Source organism: Bos javanicus, chromosome 8 (assembly GCF_032452875.1).
Source record: "Bos javanicus breed banteng chromosome 8, ARS-OSU_banteng_1.0, whole genome shotgun sequence".
NCBI lineage: Eukaryota > Metazoa > Chordata > Mammalia > Artiodactyla > Bovidae > Bos > Bos javanicus.
Window position 1 is genome coordinate 17,269,968 of NC_083875.1, and position 9,915 is coordinate 17,279,882.

Sequence of the window (9,915 nt, forward strand, 5' to 3'; positions counted from 1 at the left end):
CATAGAAGGAACGGTACATTTCCAGATGCTTTGATTTAAAAAGGCTTCAAGAATATATGCAACATAAAATTCCAAAGCAGGCAAAACTAATCCTCCTGTTAGCAGTCAATGCAGAAGGTGGAGAGAGGGGGTTAGTGACCGAGAACAAGCTCACAAGTCCCTCCTGGGGTAGTGGAGGCTGGTAATATTCTTTTCCTTGACCCGGGTGGTGACTACACAGGTGTGTTTACTTTGTGATAATTCACTGAGCTGTGCACCTATGAACTATGCATATTTCTGAATATATGTTACATTCTTCCTTTTAAAAAGAAATGCACAAAATAAACTCAAAAGACACAGGATTTCCTATATTATTTGTTAACAACAACAAAATGGAGGGAGGGGGGCAGGAATTGATTCTCCCTTCATGTAAGCTGTACTAGTGGCTTTAACATTACATTGACTAGAGAGGGGTAAATATTGACCCTAGAGCCATGAATCTTGATGTTCTTCCAAGTCATTCTCTGTTCTCTAGCATTATCTAAACAGAACACAGCTGTATATAAATGACAATTTCTGGTCATTCTCAAAGAATATCACTAAGCCTGAAAATCAGAAATACTGATCTTGTACAATGATATTTCTATTCGTGTGCAACAGTTTCTGTAAAATCGTAGACGTGCTGTCCTAACACACATAACTGGCCCTGGCAGGACTTAGAAGACAGCCACAACTGGGAATGACTTTCCTCAGTAATCAGGTTCCAACAGGACAGAGCAGGGGCATGGACGCTGGAGTCCTCTGTCTCAGCTTACCCTGGTTATTGAGGACCAGGAAAGGCTCAACCAGCGTGACACTCTTCTTGACGGCGAATGGGTGGGGCTTTGGGCACAGGTGATGAGAAAGGGATGGGGAGCAAAAGGACGCACGTCCCTGGGAACCAGGCAGCATGGGAGCACCGACGACATCTGTGTGAAATTCTAGCACCCATCAGCATGTGTGTGGGACACTGAACTGACTCAGGTGTTAAATTTGCTTGTACCACCACTGACTTTAGGTGATGTCTGTTAAAGACCCAAACAAAGGCACACGGACCCCTCTAGCTCTCCCCACTGCCAGAGCAAGTACATTTCCGTCAGTGGGAAAGGGCTATTATTCCCCCAAAAGGCTCTGTACTCCCGTCTGTACCCTGCATCTGCTGGGGACATGGAACAGTTCAGCCTTTCTCTCTCCCCTCTCCCTGCCCAACGGGGCCCTTGTCTCTTCCACCCCTTCTTCAGCACCGGCTGAGACCCACGCATCTCCCTTACCCTAGATCACAACATAGAGTGTTTTGAAATAAGATAGGTGATCATCAGGAAAATACCAAAAACACAGTGAGACATCACCTCACGCCCATTAGGATGGCTACTATTCAAACAACACAAAGCAAAACAGAAAAGAAGACATGCTGGTGAAGATGTGGAGAAACTGAAAGCGTTGTGCTCTATATGTGGGAATACAAAATGATGCAGCCACTGTGGGAAACAGTATGGCATTCCCTCACAAAGACTGAAAACAGAATTACGATACGATCCAGCAACTACACTTTTTGGTATTAAAAGCAAGGCCTCAAAGAGACATTTAGTACACCTCTTCTCCTAAGAGCATTTTTGTAATAGCCGAAATGTTAAAGCAACCCAAGTGTCTGTCAATGGATGGGTGGATAAACAAAATGTGATTTATACATCCAACGGAATATTACTCAGCCTTGAAAAGAAAGGCAACTCTGACACATGCAACAACACGCATGAACCTTGCACCCATTATGCTAAGTGAAACAAGTCGGTTATAAAAAGACAAGTACTGTATGACTCTCCATTTATATGAGCTATATAGAGCAAACAGATTGGTAGGAACAATTCACACTTATATGTGCAATTAGTCTACAACATGGCAGGCAAGAATATACAATGAGAAGGTATCTTCAATAAATGATGTTGGAAAACTGGATAACTACATGCAGATGAATGAGTATGGACCACTTTCTCATACCATGCACAAAAATAAATTCAAACTGGATTAAAGATTTAAATGTAAGACCCGAAACCATGAAACTTCTAGAGGAAAACACAGGCAGTACTCTCTTTGACATCTAAGATGTCAAGTAATCTTGTTTGGAAATGTCTCCTCAAGCAAGAGAAACAAAAGCAAAATTTGGAAATATGTCCTCAGGCAAGGGAAACAAGAGCAAAAATAAACAAATGGGACAACATCAAATTAAAAAGCTTTTGCACAGCAAAGGAAACTATTAGCAAAATGAAAAGGCCATTTAATGAATGGAGAAGATAGTAACATCTGCAAACAATATTTCTGATAAAGGGTCAATATCCCAGATATACAAGGAAATCATACAATGCAACATCAAAAACAGAGAGAACCTGATTTTAAAATGGGCAGAGAATCTGAACAGACATTTTTCCAAAGATTAAAAAATAGTCAACAGGTACATGAAAAGATACTCACCATCACTAATCACTAAGGAAATGCAAATCAAAACCTCAGTGAGATACCATCTCACTCCTGACAGAATGGCTATTATGAAAAAGACAAAAAATAACAAATGTTGGAGAAAAGGGAATCGTCCTGCACTATTAGTGAGAATATAAACTGGCGCAGACACTATGGAAAATGTATGGCGATTCCTCAAAAAATTAAAACTACCATATGATCCAGAAATTCTAGTCTTGGATATTTATCTAAAGAAAACAAAAACACTAATTAGAAAAGATAATATGCACCCCAATGTTCATTGCATCATTATTTGCAATAGCCAAAATATGGAAGCAACCTATGTGCCTATCAACAGATGAATGGATAAGGAAGATATACTACACATATACAATGGAATACTACTTAGCCATAAAAAAGAATGACATCTTGCTGTTTGCAACAACATGGATGGACCTAGAGGGTATTATGAGATAAGTCAGATAAGATAAGTGAGATAAGTCAGACAGGAAAAGATAAATGCTGCATGATTTCAATTGTATGTGGAATCTAAAAAATAAATGAACAAACACAACAAAACAGAAACAAAGCTAGAGATACAGAGAACAAACAGGTGGTTACCAGAAGGAAATAGGTGAGGATGATTAAGAGGTACAAACCTCCAGCTGCAAAATAAATGAGTCATGAGTATAAAATAAACCAAGTGTGGGGAATCACGTCAATAAATAATACCTTTGTGATATAGCATAACTAAACATTGAAGTTATCATTTTGAAATGTCTGGGAAAAAATCACTATGCTGTATAACAGTAATGAACATACTGTTGTAAGTCAAACACACTTCAAAAACAAACAGGGACTTCCCTGGTGGTCCATTCGTAAGACTCTGAGCTTTCACTGCAGGCGGCATGGGTTTGATCCCTGGTCAGGGAACTAAGATCCTGCATGCCTCATGCCACAGTGAAATTTTTTTTTTTTAATTAAAAAAAAAAAACCTACAAACAAAGAAAAAGAGATCAGATTTGTAGTTACAGAGGTAGGGGAGTGGGAGGAAGGGGAATTGGATGAAGGCAGTCAAAAGATACAAACTACCAGCTATAAGATAAATAAGTACTAGGGATATAATGTACAACATGATAAATTAACACTGCTATATGGACAGAGGAGCCTGACAGGGGATCGCAAAGAGTCAGACATGACTTAAGTGACTTAGCAGTTACATATAAAAATTAAGAAAGTAAATCCTAAGAGTTCTTACCACAAAGAAAATTTGTTTCTCCTTTTCCATTTCTTTAATTTTATATCTAAATGAGATGATGGATGCTCACTAAACATACTGTGATAATCGCTTCATGATGTATGTAAATCACATCATTGCACTGTACACGTTAAGCCTATACAGTGCTGTATATTAATAATGCCTCAATAAAACTGGAAGAAAAAAATTAATAGAAACAGACAGCAGAATGGTGGTTGCCAGGAGCCTGGGAAGGGAATGGAAACTTGTGGGTTAATGGGTACACAGTTTCAGTTTTGCAAGATGAAAAAGTTCTGGAGATGGGCTGCACAACGGCGTGGACACACTTAATACCAAACTGTATACTTCATGGTTACGATGGTAAATTTTATATTATGTGCATCTTACCAAAGATATAAAATATACAGGAAAGTGCAGAGACTAAAACAACCACTTACCCAGACTGAAAGCTCCTCTCCCACCCTCCGCCTTCCTTTCCCCTCCATCTCCCACAGCAGGTATGTTTTATTCTCCTGCTTTTATTTTCCTTCTCTCCATCCCCAAACAATACGTATTATCCTGACATATCGCAAAAATATATCTTGAGAGGGGAAAAAAGCAAATTGCAAAAAAAAAAAAAATGCTACTAATTATAATTTCCATTTTAAAGGCATACAATCCCACAGCAGCTTCAAGCAGAAGTGAGAGTGTCCACATTTATAAGCTAGACTCTGCTAAAGCATGCTGGTCTCAGATTCAACTTGCTAAAACACTGGAAATAATCTGCCTGCTGTTTTGGTGAGCAGTGTCCTATACTTCAAAGTCCTATTTTTGTTTTCACTGGATGCCCCTCTCATTCAGCCTGGCTAAGACCTTAGTCCTCCTCCCAGTTCGGGCATCACCTCCTGGCCTGACCAACATGGTCACAGTAGACACCTTATCACAGATACAGCAGCCAGCCCCACGATGCTCCTGCCTGTGTGTTCACTGCCACAGATGCCCCCATTCCTGGCCCACTGCAGCCTAACAGGTGTGCCCCAGAGACTTAGGGGATTAACAGATAGTTGTGAAAATATACAGTTTTATTTTTAGGCTTATGGTAAAACATAACCTTCTGCATCATGGAAATACATCAACAATTCAACTTTCAAAGAAAGAATCAAATAAAACACTGAAACTGAGACACAAAGCTGAGAATTTGAGTCTTTCTCATGTTAAGAAACTCCACAACAAAATTCCAATAAATGCCATTCTTTGAACTTAAATGTCTGAAAGTTATATTATATATAATGAGAGTTTTACATATAATTTCTTTCATACATCTTTGCACTTAAAGCATAACATAAGTTATCTGGTCAGTATTAACATTATTTTACTTTTTATGTTCACCCTCAAGTCAGTGTCACTTGGGTCACCCACTCCTAATAGAAAATTTATTTCATTTCTGCATAGGTTAGATCTTCAGTTTTAATAGAGGCAATCATAATCAAGTAATCTGACCTAAAAGCAGAGTGGAAAGCCCAAAAGATGTGACAAGGTTAAATGGCTTTCTCTTTACTTTTCTGCATAAATGAAGTTAATTTTTCTTCACTTCTCTGAGGCTCAGTTTCTCATGGGCATGATGAGGATAATAAAAAGCACCTGACATGAAACTGGACAGATCAGAGGTAAACAAGTCAGAGGTGACTCGTGTGGTGCCTAGTACCGTGTCCGGCACCTCACTGTTAGGAACTAGGTTTAACAGAACTCTTTTTAAACCGTTTCATGAAGACCAAATGCAGGTTAAGGGGAAACACAAAGAAATCTGTTGATTTGGTTTTTGTTGGTTATATGTTTGTTCCTTGGCTTGCTTCTGGCTTTGCTAATCTGATCAGTTGTTTCTCTGAATTAAACAAATCAATATACTGGTTTAAGTATAAATAGGTCACAGCTGTTTATAATCAATCTATATTTCTGGATTACTACTGGGTGATTTTCTGGGAAGGAAAGATGAAGCTACATCCCCACGTCACACTATACATGTGGATAAACTGCAAATGAATCAACGACTATACATGAAACATAAAGAACTACAAGAAATGGAAAAACTTTATGATCTTGGAAAAAGGAAGGCAATTCCAACTATGACTCATAATTCAGATGTCATAAAACAAAAAAAAAGATCAGCTGATTCATTACATAAAAATACCAAAAAAAAAATTCTGTGACAAACTCAAAAGACAATAAAATACTAGAAATTTGATTTCAACACATGCTACAAAGGGCTTATCTCTATAATATATAGTAAATTGCTGGAAATAAAAAACACAGACCAACAATCCAATAGAAAAAATTGCCACGTATGAATGATCTTTAAATATATGAAAAGATTTCAACTGCAGTCACAGTAAAAGCGGTGCAAAAAGAAAATACTACACCAAGTTGCAATTTCCCACCTGTCAAATTTGCAAACATCCAAAAGTTTGATTAAACATTTGGTTGGCAAAGTTGTGAAGAAATATGGACTCTTCATGCACTATTGAAGGCAGTGAAAATCATTTAACACCAATGAAAGTAAATTCAGTAACAACAGTAATTATAAGTGCATTTATACTAGCAAGTCTATTTCTGGGGGGTTGCCTTAAAGGTATACCTACACACTTAGAAAATAACATATATTTATCACTGGTTATCCATCACAGAATTCTTTGTAATAGCAATAACCTGGAAGCAACTCACATATCCATCTAAAGGGAAGGAGTTCTCTAACTATGATTCAGCCACAAAATGGAATATTCTGTAGCCCAGAAAAAGAATGAGGGAGCCTTCTGTGTGTGTGTGTGTTTGTGTGTGTGTGTCGGTATTAGTCACTCAGTCGTGTCTGACTCTCTGCGACCTCATGGACTGTAGCCCACCAGGCTCCTCTGTCCATGGAATTCTCCAGACAAGAATACTGGAGTGGGTTGCCATTCCCTTCTCCAGGGGATCTTCCTGACCTAGGGATCGAAGCCAGGTCTCCCACATTGTGGGCAGATTCTTTACCGTCTGAGTCACCAGGGAAGCCCAAGGAAGCCCTCTACACACTTACAAAGGACGGCAGATGGACGAATGAAAAAAGTATAAAACTGGCCACAGAGTCGGAGACGTTTTAATCAAAGAAAGGAAGGTAAAATGAACAGATATTTATATTTGCTTGCATTTACATAAAGAGGTGCTAGACACAAAACTGGAATAGAATAAAGTGGTTTCCTACCAAGGTAGGAAGAATAGAGTGAATGAGGATGAAGGTGGGAACTAGATTTCCTAGTATATTCGTTTTAAGATCATTTTGATTTTTTAACAGGTGACTGTGTTATCTATTCATAAAATTATACTTGATGTAATTACTGTTTACCTGCTAGGTAGAAAGCCCTGTGTTCAGCACTATAGTAACACTTTTAAACCAGCTACAATAATTAATTATGAGCATCTGTGTGCCTGACACAGTGTCTGAGTTGGTTGATGGGGGTTGAGGGAGGAAGGGAACTCATGGTGTATAAGTCATATTGGAGTAAAATCTCCATCTTTGACTTGTACTTCCCTGCCTCAGGGCCGAGCATGAATACAATCTTAGAGGAGACAAGACACACCTGGATAAAAAGATACCTATCAATGGTGTACAATAGAGCTAAATCAATACTGAAGGAAATATACTTCTAGATCAGGAGAGAAAAGCCCTACTGCTGAACTCATCCAGAAAGGCTTCAGAGAAGGTAAAACTGGAGCTCGGTCTTGCTGCTGTTGCTGCTGCTGCTAAGTCGCTTCAGTCGTGTCCGACTCTGTGCGACCCCAGAGACGGCAGTCCACCAGGCTCTGCCGTCCCTGGGATTCTCCAGGCAAGAACACTGAAGTGGGTTGCCATTTCCTTCTCCAGTGCATGAAAGTGAAAAGTGAAAGTGAAGTCGCTCAGTCGTGTCCAACTCTTAGCGACCCCATGGACTGCAGCCTACCAGGCTCCTCCGTCCATGGGATTTTCCAGGCAAGAGTACTGGAGTGGGTTGCCATTGCCTTCTTCTTCTGCTCGGTCTTGGGTATCATACAAATTAAACCTTTTTCACAAAAAGTTCTTCCACTGAAAAAAAGTGAACTTTTTCTGTACAAATGGTTTTTTTTTTTTTCCAGAACCGCCTTGATTATGCTGATTTTTCTGAATGGGGGTTGAGGGTAAAGGAATGTAATGGGAAGGCAGGAAGGAGATGCTCCATCCTTTCTACTCAATTATCAAAAAGTGAATAATGTCACAAAATTAGGCTTTCCTGGTCATCTCAGTCCTTCCTTAAAATAAAAATAGTACACAGAAATCAGAGTCTGGACTGAAACAATTCACAAAGTTATACCACTGTATTTTATTGCTTTCTCACTTACAATTTCACATCACCTCGGGAAGTTTTTCTCTTTGTCAGCTTTCATAGACAGTTCCTCTGCATGGGTTGGCCAGAATCAGGAGAGGAACAGCAAGTTTCTGTTCCTGTCCTACACTTACAAAGAGATTTTGCTTTGTAAGTGCTTATGCCGATGCAGGAGACGCAAGAGACACGGGTTTGATCTCTGGGTCAGGAAGATACTCTGGAGAAGGAAATGTCTACCCACTCTAGTATTCTTGCCTGGGAAACTCCATGGACAGGGGAGCAAAGAGTTGGGCAGGACTGAGGAGCAACTAAACACACACAATAGGGCTATAGCGATGGGAAGAGGGAACGCACCTGGGAGGGGTCATTGCCCTGATGCTCAGGATTGGAAATGCCCACCTGAATGGCCTCCTTGGCACAGGGAGCCCACCTTTGAACACTTCCTGTGATGGGAACTCACTACCACCGTCATCTGGATGCAAGCTTTTATGTTGAGATGGAAACTCTCTTATCTTCAAGCCCCTGGTTCTGAGGCTAGCCACAAATTTGCAGACAAGGCAAATTCATCTCACATGAGTTAAACTCGGCACACTAGAAGAACTGCTCTATGGCTTTTGTCAGGATGCAGGAATGGGAAGGGGAAAGAGAATGAATGTTTTTGCTGTTTTTGGATTCTTTTTTTAAAACATTTATTTACTTGACAGTGCTGGGTCTTCGTTGTGGCATGCAGGATCCTTCCTTGTAGGATGCACACTCTTAGTTGCTGACCACGGGTGGAACCCAGGCCCCCTGCTTTGGAAGCCTGGAGTCTTAGCCACTGGACCACCAGGGAAGTCCCTGTGGTTGGGTTCTAAACAAACACTGGTCACTTTTGCATTGAAAATAATTAGGTAACAGTGTTTAGATTAATTGCAAAATAGAAGCATACTATATTCAATGTACCATTTATCCTCTAATGGACCAAATTCACCTGAAAAGTAACATTTTTCGGGAGTGCATCTTAAGCATGTAAAATGACAAGTAGAATGCTGACCGTCTTCTAAGCATCACTCTGAAGCGTCCGAGGAGCCCCTACCACTCTAGGACCCAGGTGCTCAAAGCAACAAAATTCAGTAGTGACAAACAGGAGACAAGCCTACTTAGCCTCCACCAGGGTTATGGCCACCTAGAAATAAGGCGTTTGGAAAGCTTTTCCTGGAGAATAAGACTTATTTTGAATAAAGTGCTGTCACCTAAGTCAGTAATATCCCCAAGCAAGTTTTATGACCCTGTAAGGAAAGAATTAGCCTACTCATTTGGGAATTTAGTGGTGTTTGGAATGCAGAAAAGTGACAATGAGGTTGGAAATGGATTGGCTTTCGGGCTTGTTCTGCTTTATAAATAATAATGAAGCTTTTCTAATAAGAACTAACGTGAAATGAGAAAAAAAAAAAAAAAAGAAAGAAAATCTGTCCCTAGAGTATAAAATTACCTCATCACCCAATTTGCATTTCTCCACTCCAAGCACATTTTCTGTGAGTTCCACTTAGAGCGAGGAAGCTGCTGTATGATAATTAATTTTAACAAGCACTTGGCAGCCTGAGCTGGCCTGTAGACAAGCTGCCCTAGACCAACTATGAATTTGAAGTGCACTTTTTATGGTGTTTTTTCCACAATGACATTATTTAGGCATTTAAAAATCATCTGGACTGCAACTTTACTTTGTTCTTTTTTTCTTCTTCACTGGGATTTTTTTCATGTACTTGAATACACAAGCAGTTTGTAAAAACCGTTAGGAAATGTGGAGATAATTGGATCTTGCTGTAGCAAAACTAGAAGGGGATTAGGTATTTGCGATTCATC